The sequence below is a fragment of the Diceros bicornis genome, chromosome 28 (assembly GCF_020826845.1).
Source record: "Diceros bicornis minor isolate mBicDic1 chromosome 28, mDicBic1.mat.cur, whole genome shotgun sequence".
Lineage (NCBI taxonomy): Eukaryota > Metazoa > Chordata > Mammalia > Perissodactyla > Rhinocerotidae > Diceros > Diceros bicornis.
Genome location: NC_080767.1, coordinates 38,989,033 through 39,009,086, shown reverse-complemented (window position 1 = coordinate 39,009,086; position 20,054 = coordinate 38,989,033).

The following is a 20,054-nucleotide window of genomic DNA, read 5'->3' as shown; positions in this document are numbered from 1 at the left end:
GCTCTAGCCCCAGATCTGCCCCTGATTACTCGTGATATCTCAAGTTAGTCACTGAACTCGCACTGAACTCATTGAACTTGGAAGCCTGGCTTCCAAGGCTCTCCCCTCCCACCTGATGAGTGCCAGCTTCCGCCACAGCTGCGAGACCCTGGCCTCTGAACCTCCTGATCTGTAACCATAAAGTGGGGACAGTCCCAGGCCACCACCCACGCTCATGCTTAATGGGCAGGGCAGGGTCCCCCCTTTTCTCTTTCCTTCTTTCCCCTCTCCATCCTTGCTGCTTTCCCTCCTCATCTTGCCCTTCTGCTGCCTGTGGGCCTGGAGTTGGAGACAGAGATGCTTCCTTGCCCAGCTCTGTCCTCATACCCTCATGGGCCCCCCTGCAGGCTGGGCTCTGCTCAACCTTCCCCCTTCCCTTTGTGGGAGATAGGGGGCTCCCTCCTGCTGGTATCTGCTCAGTGGCCCTCTGCTGCCCCAGACCAGGAACCAGGGGAGCCTGGGCCGGCTTCCCAGTGCCTCTGCCTAAGAGCCTTTGGAAGCTGCCTCTGGGTGAGTGCCAGGAGCTCCCACACAGCCTGGCAGGTTGGCCAGGGTCGCAGCTCCTGCAGGCAGGTCCTGGAAAATTCCAACCCTCCCATGGCCTCAAGTTGCTGGCTATCCAGAGGGCTCCCCCACCCTACCCTCCACCCCATGTGGCCCGTTCCCTGATGCAGTCGGTCGCTTGGGCTCACATTGTTCTCACTGGCCAGGACCTCGGGGACGTCGGGGCAGCCCTGGGAGGCAGCTTGGCTATGGAGAAACGGAGGTTCTGGGACACAGTGACCTTGCTGGAGTCCCTCAGCCTCACTGGGCCTCCACTCCCTCTGGAAGCCAGTTCAGCCACAAACACGGTTAGCCAGTCCAAGGGCAAAAAACTAGGTATGTTCTCAAAGAAATCAGGTGGTTAGGAGTCTGGAAATGCCTGCCCCACCCCAGGTCTCGAGCTGTATCCCTCAGCTTTGCTGTTGGGAGACAAGAGTTTGGGCTGATGAATTTATCAAACACACTGCCAACTCCTGGTAATGAAAATAAAAACAACCGCAGCAGTGACTAAGAAGAACAGAGCGCTTGCCGAGCGCCGGCGAAGGCTTCGCATGCAGAGCTTGTGTCGTCCTCAGCACATCCCTGTGGGGTGGGAATTAGCACCGCTTATTATCCACATTTCACGGAGGAGGAAACTCAGAGAGGTCGAGAGGCTCGTCTAGGGTCACACAGCCAGAGAGTGGAGAAGCTGAGATCCAACGCCTTATCTGTTGGGGACCTGGCTCCTCCTCCCTCTCCCTCCTCCCACCATCTCCTTCCTCAGAAGCCATTTACTCGTGAGCAGAGCAGCTTCAGCCTGAAAATCTCCTGCCACAAATGCCAGTCCTAAAATGTCACCATGACTGCCATTCCTTTGGCTGATGGCTTCTCTTTTATCAATGCTGCCTCCCGTTGGGCAGAAACCATTCTGTGCCTTAACCCTGCAGTTAGAAGTCTTCTGCTTCTAGAAGGGAGCTGTGGGGACAGAGGGAAGGGGCCTGAGTCTTCAGGACCCTTTGTGTGCCATGCAATGTTAGGAACATCTTCTCATGGTGCACAGTAGGGATCAATATCCCCAATTGACAGATGAGAAAACTGAGTCCCCGGTGGTTAAATAAGCCACTGGAGATCGCGCTGCTGGTAACGCCCCCGGTGGACATCTCATCGGGGTCTGACAGGGGGAGAAGAGCAGCTTTGAGGAAGCCAGGGGCTCCCCCGGAGGAGCCCTGGGTAGGGGTAGGCAGCCTGGGCACAGGGAGGGCTTGGTGTCCTGCCAGGAGCCCAGACCCCCTTGTTCTTCCTGAAGGCTGTGCTGGCCGTGGACGCAGAGTGGCCAGTGGGGAGTGACAGCGGCTCTTCGCAGAGTCCTTGGGCTGGAATGGAGCCACTGCCACCAACTGTGCCTGCAGCCCCATGCCTTCCAGGTCTCCGCAGGGCCCCCCTGCCCTGCCAGCTCGGGGCAGCTGCCACTTTGGATGGCTCTGGGGCAGCCAGAGACAATCCCCCGCCCCCACCCTGGGGAAGGAATAAGCGGGCATCCAGGCCTGGAGCAACAGAGACGGGCAGAATCGCTGGGCCCCTACTCCACGCCAGGCTCTGCACCTAGGGCTCCAGGTCCCGGATCATCTCGGTGGCTCCTCCCACTGCCCTGCACAAGGAGCAGGTGACCTGCTCCAGAGAGGTTAGGTGACATACTCAAGGCCACCGCTAGGCGAGCCAATGGCAGAATGGAAATTTGGACCCACGGCTGGGTCTAGAAACACTCTCTAAACCACTGAATTCCCTTGTCAGGAATTCCGGCCACTCCAAGCAGCATTGGCTCTTGCTGTGGTGAGCACCTGAGCTGTCTGGAATCACTCTTTCCTTCGAGAAAGCTTCTGTGAGCCTCTAGGAGCCACCTTTGTGCTGGGCTCTGGGGATAAAACGGTGACCAAGTGAGACGACATCCCTGCTCCAGGGAATCCTACAGTCAGGCAAAGCAGATGGGACGTGAGTTGAACAATCCCAGAGATTAGTGTAGCATTTCAAGCTGGGAGTCAGGCTCTGAGGAAAGTGGTGAGGTTTGATGAGAATGCAGGATGAAGGGCCTTGGGCTGGCCGGGGGTTCAGGGAAGGCAGGGATAAAAGGCTTGGGTTGACACCTGATCATGTAGGCATCAAAAAATGAGAGGTCATCAGCTGGGGGCGGGGGCATGGGGAAGGAGTGAGCCCTGGGGCAGAAAGAACTGTGTGTGCAAAGGCCCTGTGGTGATGGAGGATTCAGGGAACCACGGGCCGGAGTGGCTGGAGGCAGAGGGAGACAGGAGACAGGGCCAGAGACATGGGCAGGGCCAGGCTCTGACAGAACGTGGTGAGGAGCCTAAAAGCAGTGGTGTTTATTGGAGATTTGGAGTAGGGGAGGGGGTGACATGATGAGTGCATTAATTAACCACTGAATGTTCTGCTAGGGGTTTCCTGGCATAAATGCCCCCCAGATGCCTGGTCCTGTGCCCATATCCTCTGTTGACAGCTGCTGTCTCTTTGCTACCAGGGCGTCACCTCTTACAGGAACCAGCGCCTTCTCAGTAGTTTCTCTGCTCAACGGTGGGCTGGACACAGACCCCCTCCTGTCCCCTTATTGCTGTGAGAGCTCTGTCGGCGCCCAGGCAGCTCTTCTGACACCCTGAGGGATTTTGCTTACTCTTTGCTGAAGCCTGGCCTCTGAGTGGTGCCCTGTCCCGAGCTTCACATCTTCACGGAGGAGGCAGGTTACAGCCGGGAAGCAAGTGGGCCTCCTGCCTCGGGGAAGCCCAGGCCGCTGTCCCGTCCACCAGCCAGCACGGTGTTAGTGCCTTCCCAGGGCCCCGCCGAGAGGCTGAAAGGCCACAGGAGTCCGGTTCCGGTGGTGCCCGGGCCCGCTCCCTGCGCACTTGTTCATCATGTCACAATTGTGGTTTTTGTTTTGTGTGTGTGTGTGTGAGGAAGATCAGCCCTGAGCTAACATCGTGCCAATCCTCCTCTTTTTGCTGAGGAAGACCGGCCCTGAGCTAACATCTATTGCCAATCCTCCTCCTTTCTTTCCCCCAAAGCCCCAGTAGATAGTTGTATGTCATAGCTGCACATCCTTCTAGTTGCTGTATGTGGGACGCGGCCTCAGCATGGCCGGAGAAGCGGTGTGTGGGTGCACGCCTGGGATCCGAACCCGGGCCGCCAGCAGCGGAGCACGCGCACTTAACCGCTAAACCACGGGGCCAGCCCCATCACAATTGTTAATGACAAGTGTCCACACTGCCCTCAAGGGGCGTGGAGTTCGGTGGGGGAGACATCCAGGTAGAGAGAAGCTTACACCACGACGGGCCGAGTGCTAACTGGAACTGGCCCAGAATGCCATGGGACCCTCCAGTCCAGCCTTGAACAACTTGGTGAAAAGTGTCATTTTTTTTTCCCCCAGTTGTATTGAGCTGTAATTGACACACAGCACTGTCTCAGTTTAGGGTGTACAGCATAATGATTTGAAAAACGTCTTTCTTATATTTAGCTGATATCCGTCTCCTTGCCACTTTCTGCCTATTGAGACTAATTCAAACGCCATCCCAGCTCCTTGGCTGCAGGATTCTAGATTCATTCTTGTGGCAGGAAGGGCAGTCAAGAGGCCTCTCTTCCACTGGGGGAAAACAGAACACTCACCAAAACTAGTCTTCCAGCAGATTCAGACTAAGCTAGTTGGGTTTTTTAATTGGCTGGGGGCCTAGAATCTGACTGGCAGGGACGGAGCAGACAGATGGGATCCTATATGAAGCTACTGACTCATTCAACTTAGAAAGAGAAGAAAACCTTATTAGTCAATGTTTCAAAGGGCTGCGACTTCACAGGAAGCCTTCTTCCGCCCAGCCAACTGGGACTGCCTCCCTGGCTGGCACCGCCTGGCCCTGCTAGAGGCTCCCATGTCCCAGTATCCCAGCCAGGTGCCAGCCGGCCCCACTCTTGTCCCTGAGAGCTGCTGCTTCCTGCATCCCAGGGGTTCCCATCTACCTGCCAGCAGGCTGGACCAGGCCAGAGGCTCTCCACAGCCATCCTCACTGTCCCATCCTTGCTCTGAGCTCAAAGTGACCTGTTCTAGGTTGAAATGTGCCCCCCACCCCCAAATTCATATGTAGTAGTCCTAACCCCAAGTACTTCAGAATGTGGCCTCATTTGGAGAAAGGATCTTGACAGAGGTAATCGAGTTAAAGTGAGGCCGTTAGTGAGCACTAATCCAATACGATGTCCTTACAAAGAGGGGAAACCTGGACACAGAGAGGCACAGAGGGAAGACGACCAGAAGACATAGGGAGAAGACGGCCGTCTGCAAGCGAAGGAGAGAGGCCTGGAGCAGAGTCTCCCTCACAGCCCTCAGAAGGAACCAGCCCTGCCAACACCTTGATCTTGAACTTCCAGCCTCCAGATCTGAGACAATGAATGTCTGTACCCCTGGTTTGTGGTACTTTGTTATGGCAGCCCTGGGAAACTAATATGTGACCTTGCCCAAGAGGCCGCCAATCTCATGGGCTCCACCTCCCAGCGTGTGGCCTGGACATGGACATCTGACAGCCCAGTGATGCTCACGAGTCCTGCTCTCCTCTCTGGCCCCCATGGCCCCCACTGCCACGCACTGATCCACAGCCCCCCTTCCTGTAGCCAGGTGGAGAATCTCCCCTCCGAGGAGCTGGTCTAGGCTCGACTTCATTCATCACTGTCATCTAAGAGCCCTGCTGAGGGGTCCCAGCCCACAGGGCTGAGCCAGGTGCCCTGGATAGAGCTCCAGAGCACCTGGGGTCTGAAACACCTCACCTCACCTGCCCGCCCACCACCTCCTGCACATCTGCCATTTCCTAGGCGATGCTGCACTGTCGGTGACACCGGAATGAGTAAGACGTGTTCCCTGTGATGAGAGAGCTTACAAAAATCCTTTATATTTGTTTTCCAAGAATACGCTTTCAGGAGATCAATAAGCAAACCCTATTAGAAGGCATTATCAATAAGGTGCCTCAGTGAAAGCATCGCACGCCAGTCTGCACTCTCTGTCCACTCTCTGTTGAGCACCTTCTCCGTGCCATACGTGTCGATTATCTCATTTAAGCCTTTCAGTGATTGTTTTAGGGCAGTTAAACACCATCCCATTTCAGAGATGAGGAAGACGAGGCTCAGGGTGTGAGGCTGTAGAAGATGACAAAGAGGCTAAGTGACCAAATGGGATTCAAACTTGATCACAAAGAGTGTGCTCAGACCACCCCACGTGCCCCCTCTCCAGGCCTGCGGCACATGCTCTGCACCGGGTGTTCTGAGGACCAGGAGGGAGGGTGAGCCCCACCCAAGGCCTCCCACCAGCCAGGATGGGCGATTCCACTGGGCCTGGGGCTGGGGGGGGACTCCCCCCACCCCCACCCGGATCACGTGGTGTTTCTGGTTTCTGGCCTTATCCCTCCATCCGCTATTTGTGCTGGGCCACAGATGTGGATAAACTAGCGCCCCGCCCTTGGGAGGCAACGTGGAGACAGCCATCAAACAAAAAGTCCCAAGTCCTGTAGCGAGTGCTGTATCAAGGTCTGTGGGCACCCAGGGGTGGACCAGGACCTTCTGACCACCCCCCACCCCACCCCCCAGCCCCCGCTGCAGCCGCTGGCCGCTTCTCTCTACAGGAGATGAGGATGAAAGTACTTTCAAAGTGAGTCTCAGGGAAGGAGAGCTCAGCTTACAGGGGGCTCCCAGTGCAGGCGGCCACAGGGCTGGGAGGGAGGAGGAGATAGTTAAGGGTTTGGGGAGGCAAGGGCCCCCCTCTCTTCTGACTCAGCTTTCTTAGGAAGCATTGCATTCAATCTGCCCATTTAGAAGAGAGGAAAACTGAGGTCCCCTGGTCCCAGGGAAAGGTCCTGGGCCAAGCCAGGCGAGGAGGCCTCCTGCCAGGAGCTCTAGGTGGTTCTCTGCGGCTGGGCCCCCCTGGGCACTGGGCAGTCGCAGCTCCCCGGGCCCAGCCCCTCCTCTCGGAGGGTCCCATTCCCGGTGTGCTCGCCGATCCATTCAAGTCAGAGCCAACTGGAGGCCAACCAGAGGGGTCACCGCTAACGATATGCTAATGACAGCGGGGACCAATCAATCTCCCCCTTAATCAGGCAATCAATGCGCACTGCAGGTGTGTCCGATCCTGGCCCGGGACTGAGGCAGGAGGAGGGAGGGGAAGAGAGGAGGGAAGAGAGAGGGGAGGGGCCGGGGAGAGGAGGAGGGAGCAGAGAAGGGAGGGGAGCATGGGGAGGAGGCCTCCTCCCCCACCCGGCCCGGCGCGGCCCGCTCCCGCCCCGCCCTCCTCTCCCCCTAGAGAGCGCCGGCTGCAAGTTGAAATCACTGCTCGGGAAAGAACCAAGGGGGAGAGAGAGGAAAGAAAGACGGCATCTTTTTAATCAACGCTCAGAGCTGCAGCCGCTAATGAATTCCAGGTTCTCGGGACCCCCCAAGGCAAGGCTGGTGGAGAGAAGCCCGGACTTCCTCCCTCTCCTGCGCTCCAGCCCGCGGCGCCCCTCGGCAGGGGGAACGGGGCGAATCTAAACCTTCGGACAGGAGGTCTCGAGGTCGCTGGTCCGCCCCGCCTGTTAGAGAATCAAGGGTCGCCCAAGGTCACGGCCAGGGCGGGGGCTCCTCGGTCAGGCCCCCTCTCGGCCTTGCTTTAGGAGGAGCTGTTCTCAAGAGGAGCAAACAGGCCGGTCTCCTGGTGCTTTCTGTGGGCAGCCCTTCTCTGCACCCACCGGAGGTACCGATCTTAGCACTGATGGCGGCCTACCCCGAGCCCGCCTTGGGTGGGATAGCACACTGACTCCCACAGCGCCCTCATGGAACCTGGTGCTTCAGTTATACCCATTTTGCAGACCGGAAAACTAAGGCTCAGTCAGGATCGCTGGATCTGCCAATGCTTCGCCAAGTTGGGAGGGCAGGGACACTGCCTCTTGGCCTCCAAATTCTCCTCCCAGGGGCCCCACAGTGGCTCAGGCTCCGAGGTCCTGGTTAGGGCCTCAGGTTCCCCCCAGTGCTCTGAGGTGCCCAGATGCTGCCCCTGGCCCCACAACTCCTCAGCCTCCCATCCCCTGCTGCAGCTTTCCCCTTTTACATCTTAGCTGTGGATTCAGATCTTAACTGGCGGTGGAGTTCATTTGTTTTCAAAGCGTGAAGCCACCGGGCTATGGCAGTTGGGACTTGGTCTGCGTTTGTTCCTGTGTGATTATAAGCAAGTTGCTGCCTGTCTCTGGGCTCAGCAGGCAATGTGTGGCATGACCCCAATACCAGCCCCTCGCCCTCTGTAAGGCCTTTCCTGTGCCTCACTTACCCCTCTCGACCGATGGGTTAGCTGAGATCCAGAGAGGTTAACTAACTTGCCCAAGGTCACCCAGCAAACCAGTGACAGCGCAGGGCTTGAGCACGTGTTTCTGCACCAGCATGCAGCTGTGCCCTGCAAACCCGAGCATCCTCTCGTCTCCCACCTGTTCTCTTTGCCACCTCAGGAGCCGCCACATCCAGAAGCAAAATGAAAAGTTGGTCTGAGAAGGAACAGGGTAAATGATTCTAGTTAAGGAATTCATGGTCTGGGAAACATATTCCCAGAGCAGCTCATTTCAAAAGTTCCGCTGTTAAGCGCTCTGTGCCAGGAAACTCCGGGGCGGGTAAAAACTGAGGTTCAGGGCCACGCCCATGGAAGGAAAAATGGGCCTCATTTGCTTCTCCGTCGTGGCTGCCTGGCTGGATATGTCTTCATCTGCCTTCCCACACGGCACTGTCTCCCACCACACACACACGCTCGTGCACACACTCACGCACAACTATAGCCTAGGCAGGCCCTGGGCACCCAAGGTGGGGCTGACCTCTGCCCTAAAGCTCCGGCATTCAGGAGAAACCCCAGTCGGGGTAGCTTAAGTCAGAGGGGCTGGGACTGTAACACTGAGAGAGCTCCTGGCCCGGAGGGATGACGGCCACTGGCGGCGTTTGAATTAAAATTAATTTAATTAAATAAATTTGAGCCAAATTAAAATTTATATCAATTCACTAAAGCTGAATGTCCAGTTGCTCATTTGCACTAGCCACATTTCAAGTGCTCAGTAGCCACACGTGATAAACCAAGGCTGAATCTGAGAGCGCTGTCTCCCGCCCCCGCCATCTGGTACAGACAGAGCCTCAGAGAGTTCTCTTGGACAGCCTGTCTCCTAGAGACATGGGTTTTCCTTTCCACGAGTCTGCTGCTCTCTTCTCTCTCAGCTGGATCCTTCTGTCTGCTCCTCTGCTACAGGGCCCCACATGGCCACCAGAGCATCTCATCGTGCCCTCTCAGCTAACCCACCACTTCAGTTCCTCTGAGGGCAACATCCCAGGAGAGGAAGTGCGGGTGGCTCAGCCCAGTCTGCAGATGGGCGCTGGTCCCTTGTGCGGGCAGCCGTGCGCAGGGTGTCAAGGCTGTGACGGGGAAGCCAGGCTGTGGGCAGGGGTTTCCTCAGAAGGGATATGGTTCCAGGGGCCAGAACATTGAGAATAAGAGCAAGAGAAAAGTGACACTCTATGGGAGTGCTACTCCAGGTCGAGGATGTGCCTCTCTGCTAAAGACCCCGTATTACCGGCAACTCTAGGACCTAGGTACTCTGGATCACATTTCACAGATAAGAAAACTGGAGCTTGGGGAGGGAGTGGTAAGTCACTTACCCAGGATCACACAGTCAGTAATTGACAAACCCTCAAGGTCCAGTTCCCTAAGACGCTGGTCCTGAGAGCCAGGCTGCGTCTCTAACACCAGCAGGCTGCCCGTGCACTTCCCTCTCCCGACTCTCAGATCTCCTAACTGCTTTATGCTCCCCGGAGGAGAGAAGGACCTTCACCACTCTGTGAAAGTAACCTCACCCGGATCACAGTTCAAGGTCACCAGGTCTGAGTGGCTGGTCCTGCATGAGCCCTGGCCTGCAGATGAGCCTGCTTCCCAGCGTGTGCAGGACAGAGAGTGAGCAAATGGACTGGCGGCTGCGTTTCTGCTGATCCCAGAATTGTAGCTCCTTGGGCTGTACATTCAGGACAAACTGACTGCTGGAGCAAACGGCCCCCACATCTCAGTGGCTCAACACGATGAAGGTTTCTTTCTTGCTTATGCCATAGTCCGGTGGAAGGTATTGCAGAAGCAGAGACCAGGCTCCATGCGATCATCCAGGACCCAGGCTCCTTCCAACTAGTGGCTTCACCATCCCCCAGGGTAGGAGTCAGCAAGATTTTTCTGTAAAGGGCCAGTAAATATTTTAGACTTTGTGGGCCATACAATGGCAACTACTCAATTCCGCCATTGTGGTGCAAAAGTAGACATAGATGACACAGAAAGGAATGGGCATGACTGTGTTTCAATAAAACTTTATTTACAAAAATAGATGGAGGGCTGGATTTCGCCTGTGGGCTGTAGCTTTCCGACTCCTGCCCTCGAGCCTTGGAGTTCCTCACTGGACCCTCTGCATCTGATAAGAAGACCAGGAAAGAGAGAGCTATGGGGGAACATGCAGGAGGTTTTGGGGGCCAAGCCTGGAAGGGACTTACAGTCATGCATCACTTAATGACAGGGATACGGTCTGAGAAATGTGTCATTAGGCGATTTCGTCGTTGTGCAAACACCATAGAGGTACTTACACAAACCTAGATGGTATAGCCCACTACACACCTAGGCTGTTTGGTACTAATCTTATGGGACCACCATCATATATGCAGTCCATTGACCAAAACGTCATTTGCAGCGCACGGCTGTACATCACTTCCACCCACATCCCAGTGGCCAGAAGTCAGTGGCATGGCCCCATCTTGCTGCAGAGGGGCTGGAAAATGTAGTTCTCCTGTGTGTTCAGGAGAAACATGGACTAAAAGAGGCTTTCAGTGGTCACCTGTTCCCTTTTCCTGCCCCAGTCAATACTACAATCACTCCCAGATAGGAGGCCTCCCTCATCAGTCTTTGGAAGCTTTGACAGCAAGAATGTTTTTCCGGCACACCCCTGGAACATTTGCTCTAGTCTGACCGTAGAGCCCCGGGAGGGTTGGAGATCCCCATAGTGGACAAAGAGTGGTTCCACTTGAGCCCTTCCAGGGGACACCATTAGCCTCTGGCAGGTAGGCTAAAACAAGCTGGAATCTGCTGTCCTCATCTCTAGAAGAACAGCTTGCTTCCTTGTCAGCTCATTCGTACAGCAGTCATTGCGGCGCATTGGGGATATAACCATCAGCAAGACCTGCCTGGGCCTTGCCTTCATTCACCTAAAAACTCTGTTCTTTTTTATTTAGCTCCTTTATAGCCCTTGATATGAGCTAGGAGCTGGGCTAAGGGCTTTATAGCCTTCTCATTTCATATCCCCAACAGTCCTGGGGGGAAGTCTGTGGTAGACTGTAAAAATGGACCTAAGGCTTCACCCTTTCTGTGTATCCGTACCCTTTGCCATGCGGCTTTGTCATTCTCCTCCACTCTCAGTCTGGGATCCTCCACTGCCAAAGGGATGTTAGCAACTGATGCAGGCAGAGCTCCAAAATCCCTCGTGATGGGGTTTGCGCTGACCCTTACACCTCTGTCATTGCCGTGAGAACATGCATGGACTAGCCTGATGGAGAATGGGAGACACAGAATGCACAGCCAAGTCACCAAGTCACCCCAGCTGCCAGCCAGCTGACCCCAGACAGGGGAGTCAGCCCAGCCAAAGCCTGCAAAGCGGCAAGACCTGTGACCCCCACCAGCTGACTTCAGATGCATGAGAAATAAATACTCATAGGTCATAAACACTGACTTGGGGTTTGCTCATTACACAGCATTATTATAGCAATAGATAACTGATACACTCCTGTTCTCTCCATCTTGAAGATGGAAAAACTGAGGCTAGGAGATATTCAGTAATTTGCTCAAGGCCTGACAGCTGGTAAATGTCAGAGCCTGGACGTGCCGCTATATCTCTCTAACCACTACATTCACCTCTAGAAAATAAACCCCATGAGAGCCAAAGCTTTTGTCTACAGATCTGACAACTGCTCGATCCCTCAACTACAAGGGTGTGTGGCACATAGTGGGTGCCAATATTTGTTGAGTGAGTAAAAGAATCCTTCTTTTGATCCGTAGTCACTGAGAGGCCCTTCTTGCTCTCAGGAGGCACATGGGGGCATCAACTCTCCTACAGCAGGGAGAGGAGGAAGCTCTCCTGAACACGCTATGAAAATTCCCCCCCTCAACAGGAGCCTGAAACCAAGGCCAACACCAGGGACACGTTACCACTCAATCATGCACTTTGTTCTCTAGCAGACCCAGGGGAAAGGGGAGCAGAATCAAAAGATGAAGAGAGAAAGGTTCTTTTAAAAGCCCTGGGCTTTTGACATGATGACAGCCCCTTTGGGAAGATGGAGGGAAGAAGGTGCAGGGTGCAGCCCAAGGGGGATAGGGGGAGGCTCAGAGCAGGGAGGCTGCTGCTTGGTACAGGCCAAGCTGAGATGAGACCAGCTGAGGCCAAGGTGCTGCCCAGAGGGACAACGTGGGGGACGGTGCAGGGAAAGAAGCTTGACCAGCAAGCATCCTATTCTCCCTGGTTCACCCCAACCTTGCAACTCCAGGAGCTCCCCAGAGAGCCCCCGCTCTGCTCAGCGTCAGCTCTGAGAGCAGAGGAAGCAATATTGTCTCATTGGCTGGAGTTTCACACACACACACCCCCACCCCCAGGGGAGAATTGATTTCCATTTATCTCATTTTCCCCATCATGCACCCATGCTCCAATAACCTTATGATTTCATGATGTTCCTGCTCCTGTTCCTTGTCGGTATTGATATATCTCTAATTGAAAAGAAATGTGGAAGTCATAGGTATGCACGTGCACTCATCACCACGCAAACACACGCACACACATTAATCCATCCTGATGGACTAGCGTGGCTCCCTGGGTGGTCTGATGTTATCCGACAGCCTGACAGCCACCAAATAAGGGAAGTCCATGGTTTACAGTCTCCTGAAAACTCCAGAGCCCCAGCCCCAAATGTCCCTCTTGTCTCTCCAGGTGTCCATGCAATTTTCAGAATACTCCAGGGTCTTTCTGAAAGCGTAGAAGCTGGTGCCACTTATTAGCTGGGCCCCCAGGAGGAAGATGGGGCTGGGCCCCTGAATCCTTCTCTAGTTCTCTCTCTAAAAGCTTCTATCATGGGCTCACAGTGCCAGCATGCATTGTATTTATGAGTCTGACCCAGTACTTATCATAATGCATAATGCATGGCATGCAGTGGGTGCTCAATAAATGTTTGTAGAAATTAATGTGACTCTTAAGTGATGAGAATGTTCTTAGAGGCTGGAGAAGATTGCAGTGCTCTCTGCTCCCTCCCAGTAAAATAGCTCGCTATCTCTGATTCTTCTAGCATTGGTTCTTTTGGGGGTATAGTTTCACTGTAACTAAACAGCAGAGCTAGGCCGGTCTCAGTGTGTGTTTCAGTTGTGGGTCATTGCTATGAGTCAGAGGGACTGGTGGGTAAGCTGGACTCTGAGGTCAGACAGACCTTCTCTTGAACCCTGGCTCTGGTGTATGTATGGCTTCAGGCAGGTTACTCAATCCCTCTGAGCCTCCCATCATAATGGTGGTAGTAATTGGACATGCTTCAAAGAGTTATTGTGAGTTTTCAGTGAGATAAAGCATGAAGAGTGCCAGCGCAGCGTTAGTGCTCATTCATGGTGGTTGATGGTGCTGTTGCTGCTGATGTAGATGTTCACACACAGTCTAGGCTTGGCTCTTCTGGGCAGAGGTGAGAGAAAGCAAGAATCAGGTCCTCTGAGAGCCCATAGCTGGATGGGGAGACAGAGAAAGCTTGTGGAGAACGGCTAGAGAAGATTGGTTGCTAAATTTGGCTCTAAGATCGGTAGGAGGTCAGAGGAGCGAGAGGGCAGAGTGGGTGGAAATGATCAAGAGAGGCTTTCTGGAGGAGGAGACACTGAGGATGCGCCTTGAAGGATGTGAAGGGTGGGTAGGTGATGAGATGATGGGGAGGAGGCAAAAGGCCTGGGCTGAAAGGAGCAGTGTATGCAGTGGCCTGCAAAGAGTTGCCAGACAAGAGGAAGGGGAGTGAGCACAGATCATACGTCTGGAGACAAGGGATGAGTTTGGCTTTTACCATAAAGGTGGCGTCGGAAGAACAGTGAGTGGGGGAGAGGTGTTCATGTTTCCCACCGGGGGGAGTTATTGCTTGGTGACTGCAATAATGTGAAAACAAAAGTCCCCCCTCCAGTAGTCTGACATTGATTGTGTCTGACCAGCAGCCTTTGGCTGGTGTCACCTCTCACTCTCCACCCCCGCCCCCCGGCCACCACCACCACTTCTTTTCTCCCCTGGCTCAGAATTCCTGAAAGAAGGGGGCCAAGCCTTGACTGAACCCAGGCAGAGGGGAGATAGCAGGGCTCCCAGTCCGTGGCGGCGGTTCAGCACCACGGAGAGCGCCCCGGGCCACAACTTTGGGCTCAAAATGCCAGTGATTTCCATGTCCCCACAAAAGCCTCTGGGTTACCGCTGAGAGCTGGTTACCACTCTCCTGCTCTGCCCACTCTCAGACCTCCTCTCCTGGCTTTTTTGGTATTTCATGCTTCTCAAAGCCTAGTGTCAGTCTCCCAGTGGGTCAACCGATAACTTTGCCTGGTTCATTCCATAAGCGTTTTCCGAGTGTCCCGTCCACACCAGGCAAGGTACTGACGTGAGGCCCAGGCTTATCTGCCAATGGCAGATTGGAGCATATCTCTCGGGCATCAGCTAATGTGCATTTTCCCCAAGGTCTCTGGATCCCCCGGGTTCCTTCCCCAGAGAAGCAACTCCAAAGAAGTGAATGCAGAGAAAGCCAGCCCGAGAGCAGTTGCAGCCTCCCAGTGCCCCGTCAGTTACTAGTTAATGCCAAGACAGCTGCCGCTGAGTGTGCACTAGTTCTGAACCAGCCACTGAGGCAGGCGCTGGTGCACACAGTTGCATGGAAACTGCATGCCCTCCCTGTGGGGCGGTTCTGTGATTACCTGCACTTGACAAGCAGGCCCAGAGAGATGAGGCCATGCTCCCCAAGCCACACAGCTGACAGGTAGCAGAGCAGGACTGGACCCCGGTTTCTGACTCCTTCCTTCTCTTCCTCCCCTCCATCTCTATAGGAGCAACCTCAGGTGGTCCTATTAGGTTGACTTGCCATTTTCACGGGTCAACAAATGGCTGAATATCAGAAATATCGTATGGCTCATCTTAATATTTTCTCCTTTGAGAACATCTTTCTCCCTGCCAGGTATATGCTTCCTCCCACAGATCCTAGGCCACTGGCTCTGGCCTGCAGCGGCCATCCCCACTGTGGGCAGGCTGGGGCGAGCTTCCTCCAGGGGAACAGTCTGCTCAGAGGTGGCCCCACGAAACCAGCCGGACTGTGTGACCCTTGCAGCAGCTAATGAACACAGGTCACAAAAAAAAAGCAGCTTTGTGAAATAATCCTTGATCTGGGAGGCTGCCTGGCGTGAGCATGCGGCTCCATCAGAACGTTTCTGGAGGGGAATTAATCACGAAGCTCGGTGGAGTTACCAGTGCTGGGGAGGGGTGCAGAAGGTAGAGGTGGGGGTGGGGGTTCCATCTCAGTAATCAACGCTGGAAAGAATTCTGTGAATATCAACGGTCCCAACAGGGTCTGGAGGGTGGATGAGGAATCGGAAAGGCCAGGCTGAGTGACAAACGCACGGTCAAATAACCCATCAGCCTCTGCAGCTGGAGAAAAGAAAGGCTGCTGGCACTCATTCACTCATTCAATCAGTCAATCAATCAGTATTTATGGGGGTCCTCCACGTGCTGGAACGTGTGCTGGGTGCCAGGACTGTTACAATAGTGATGACACAGACGTGGCCCTGCCTTCATGGAGTGAACTGCAAAGCAGTTTAGAATCAAGCTCAGGGATTTTGAGCCTTTTTACAACTCCTGAGTCCATCCCATCTCCCCGACCTCTATCGTGTCTGATCATCATCATTTATTGAGCCCTTACTGTGTACCAGGCACAGTGCTGTGCTCTCAATAAATCCTGACAATACATTTTGGAAGTAGACACTATTATTCTGATATTACAGATGGGGGAATAAGGCTCGGAGAGGATAAGGAACTCACCCAAGGTCCCGAGTTAGCAAGTGGCGATCTTGGTTTCAAACCCAGGCCAGTCTGAGTCCAGAGCCCACTCTCAGCCACGCTGACATACTGTGTCTCTAAGGGAACAAAACTTGTCTATGCCTTGACCAGACTCTCCAGTTCCCTCAGCCTCCCCACCCCCCATCCTCACCTCTTCCAGCTCACAGCCCTGATGTCGGTTCCTCTCAGCCCTCCTTAACCCTCCGTGTCCTCTCACTTGCTGTTAGGCTGGAGGATAATTAAGCCAAATGAGAAGATTTAAAGGAAAACTGAAGTTCTTTGACGTCACTGAGAGGAAACCTCTCGTGGCTAAGCATGTGGGAGCGACTGGCCGTTGGTACCCTGTCATTGTGGCCCTCCCCTCCACATCGGTGGGCATCTCGGTTGTTGTGGAATCTTGGTCTACGTAAATTTACGAAAGGACCGTATTGGAAGGATATGTATATTGCATCGTCCTTGACAAGTCTTTCCACCTGTGCCTTCCCCAGCCTGTCCTGAGGACTTGCCCTCAGTTCCAGATTCACGGTGCTGGGAGGGGACTTGATACAATGGGACAAGAAGAGTGTGGGCTGTGATGGGGACACACTGTGACCCTCAGCACAGCCCTTAGTCTCTGAGTCATGTCCTCCCCAACTGTAAACGAGGGCGCTATGCCGGCTGACCTGTAGGAGCCCCTCCAGCTCTGGCTGTAGGGGCCTCCTGGACGCTCCTCAGTCTGAGATCGAAAGATGCAGCACCAGGCAGGGGTGGCCCTGGGTGCGCCCTTTCCTACCTCCTCCCACCTCCTTCTCAAGAGCCTGCCGGCCCCATCGTTCGTTCTACGAATAGTTAGAGTGTGCCCGCCCAGGCTGGACACTGGGGAGGCAGCAGGGAATAGCCGGATCCAGTCCTTGCTCTCATAGACCCGAAAGTCTGACCAGAAAGATGGGCACCAAACAGATAATTACATCAATAACTGATTATTTCCGGTTGTGATGGATTCTATGCAGACACGCTGTGGGTGAATAGTGTCTCCCCAAATTCAAGTCCACCTGGAACCTCAGAATGTGACCTTATTTGGAAGAAGGGTCTTTGCAGAAGTAATTAAGGTAAGGATCTTGAGATGAGATCATCCTGGATTAGGGTGGGTCCTAAATCCAGTGACAGCATCCTTATAAGAGACTGAAAAGGAGGGGCCGGCCTGGTGGCGCAAGCGGTTAAGTGCGCGCGCTCCGCTGCGGCGGCCCGGGGTTCGCTGGTTCGGATCCCGGGCGCGCACCGAAGTACTGCTTGGTAAGCCATGCTGTGGCGGCGTCCCATATAAAGTGGAGGAAGATAGGCACCGATGTTAGCCCAGGGCCGTCTTCCTCAGCAAAAAAAGAGGAGGATTGGCGGATGTTAGCTCAGGGCTGATCTCCTCACAAAAAAAAAAAAAAAAAAAAAAGAGACTGAAAAGGAGAAAATACAGACACACAAGGAAAACGAGTTGTGAAGACAGAGGCAGAGATTGGAGTTATGCAGCCAAAAGACAAGGATTCCCAGAAGCCACCAGAAGCTAAGAGAGAGGCATGGAACAGATTATCTCAGAGCCTCCAGTGGAACCAACTTGCTGACACCTTGATTTCGGACTCCTGGCCTCCAGAACTGGGAAAGAATGAATTGCTGTTGTTTTAAGCCACCCAGTTTGTGGTAATTTGTTTCAGCAGCCCTAGGGAGCTAAGATAATATCCAAGTCTCTGTCCTGGTCTAGGGAGTCAGGCACAGTCCCTTGAGGAAGTGGTATGTGATCAGAGACTTGAAGAATGTGTAGGAGTTAGTAGCAGAGAGCATTCCAGACAGAAGGATTAGCAGGTGCAAAGGCCCTGGGGCAGGAAGGAGGACCTGAAGCACCCATAGGGCTGGTGCGCTGGGGAGGGAGAAGGTGATGCCAGATGTGTCTGGAGAGGTGGGCAAAGGAAACCCCAGAGGAGTCTGGACTTCCTGCTGAGAGAAATAGGATGCTGCTTCAAGCCAGGAGTCCGACAGTTCTCAGTCCCATGGGATCCAAGCCTTGCTGGTCTCTGCCCTTCACACGTATGAGGTGTTGGGTAAATATTAGTTGATGGGTTTTGTTGCGTGTGTGTGTTTGGGGCGTGCAGTTGGCCGTGACTGTCTGTGGTGCACACACCGCCTCCCAGAACAGCGTGACTCGCCTGCTCCCTCACACCTGCCTCACCCTGCCACCTGCAGCTTCGTTTCACCCTTTCAGACACGTAGCCTGGAAGCCCCCTCCCCATCCCTCATCTGTCCTGGGTCTTTTGTCCACGTTAGACAACCCCCCGGCTTCCTGTCACTCCACCCAAATGCCTGTCCCCCACGCTCGTCGTGTCAACAGGGGACTTTCTCTCTTCGGTCGTCCTCGGACTGAATTAAAACAGCATCGCCACGGAGCCACGTCAGATGTGCCCAAGGAACTCCGAGTCTCCGGTGACTTCATTAGCTCGGCGCCTTGAGTCGTTCCCAGTGCTTTCTCGTGCCGGGCCTCCCCCCTGCAGAGGGGCCTCGTTAGCTGGAAATATGAACCACTTGGTGGTTCCATTACTTTGGTGCTTCCACCGCGTTTCATCTCAGCCTTTCTTCCCGCTCTGCCCTTCACCTGCAGTCGCTGCCTCTCCACTCATTAGCCGGAGGTGGCCCCGCAGGCCGCTTCTCTCCCTCGCTCCCCAGCTCTCTCTGCCCCCGTCCCTTCCTTCTCTCTCCCATCGATTTCGGAATCTGAGGACTGGACATCTTGAACCAAGACCGTGTCCTGTGGTGAATCCAACATGCCCACTGGCCCGAGAGCGTCCCTGCACGGAGTCGGACCCCAGCCCCACCTGCCCCTGGCACCCAGACGTATCTGGGGGTTGCTGAAGTGGGCATCACACGTGCCCCACACCAGTTTGCCAGCTGGCACCTTGCACCCGTCCTCCTCTGCTGTCCCGGCGCCTGCTCATCTACATCCCCCACCCACAAACCTGTCCGGAGACCCCTCACTCTTGCCGCCTACCCCGAAAGAACAGCAGAGGTCCTGCCCAGGCAGCCGCTGCCGAGGCCTCCAGACCTCGCACTCCCAGGACACAGGACGCTCCCACGGTCCCCTGACCCCACAGCAGCACGGCCGGAGGGCAGCCTGCACCAAAGGCCACCGGCTCACCCCCCACAGCTCTGCTCATCTCTTTCCCAGTGGGGGCAACAACTCGAAGGTGGTCGTTACTTTACCAGACCCTCAGCTCATGGCCTGTCCCAGGCACACCTGGTCGGTCACCTGGGGCTGAAGAGGATGGTGTAATCAGCCCACAAAGCCTGGGACCTGGGTTGTTGGCCAGGCTCCACCCCTTACTCAAAGCTGTGTGACTTTGAGTAAGTCACTAAACATCTCTGAAGTGTTTGTTTATTTCGATCCCAGGTCCCTCCCCAGGGCCCAGCACAGGCAGGGTGCTCGGTATGGACTTGGTGTACAATGAAGGACAGTCCCAGCGGGGCCGTGTTCTGTGATGCAGGAAGAGTGGGGAAACTGAGGCATGGAGTTGTTGCTTAGGATGACTTCAGTCATAAGAGGAGCACGGAGATGCAACGGCAGACTTCACCCCAGATGCTCAGGGCAAAGTCCCCATGGGCGTTTGTCTTCTCTCCTTCATATTCTTCAAAGCCCCCTCTACGTGCAGGTCGATTTACCTGCCTAGTAATCACAAAAGAAATGCACATTCAGAACAAATTAGGAAATGTAGGAAAATACAAAGAAGAGGGAAAACTCACCCCAAATCCCACCAGCCCAAGCCAACTGCTGGTGAGGGTATAGCGCACACCTGCTAGGTGTCCTTCCATGCATGCATTCGTGTATGCCCTCCTGGGTACGATTTTAAGTAAATGGGGTCAAACCCTACCCTAGCTTTGGGCCCAGCACGGTTTACACTAAAATAATTGTGCACATCTTTTACATCAATAAAAATGCACCTCCAGCATCCTTCTTACTGGCTGTGTAATACTCCATTGTATGGACAGATCCTAGTTTAAACAATAAATCCCCAATCAGGGTAGAGATCCTTCAACTGGTATTTTTTCAGACATAAACACTGGAAGCAGGTGACCCTGGCAGGCAGACATCCTTCTCTGAAACGCCCCGGTGACAGGTGCTTGCTACTCCCGAGGCAGCCTCTTTCCATTCTCAGGTGGCCCCACAGAGAGGGAATCCTTCCTGAGGTGAAGCCCAAACCTGTTTCCCAAGAACTTCCCCATGTTGGTATTAATTCAGCACTTGGGGTGACACGGATTGTCCACCCATTGGCCTTGGCGCCCTCATCCGCACCCCAAAGCCAGCCAGCATTTTCCCAGCTCACCACACAC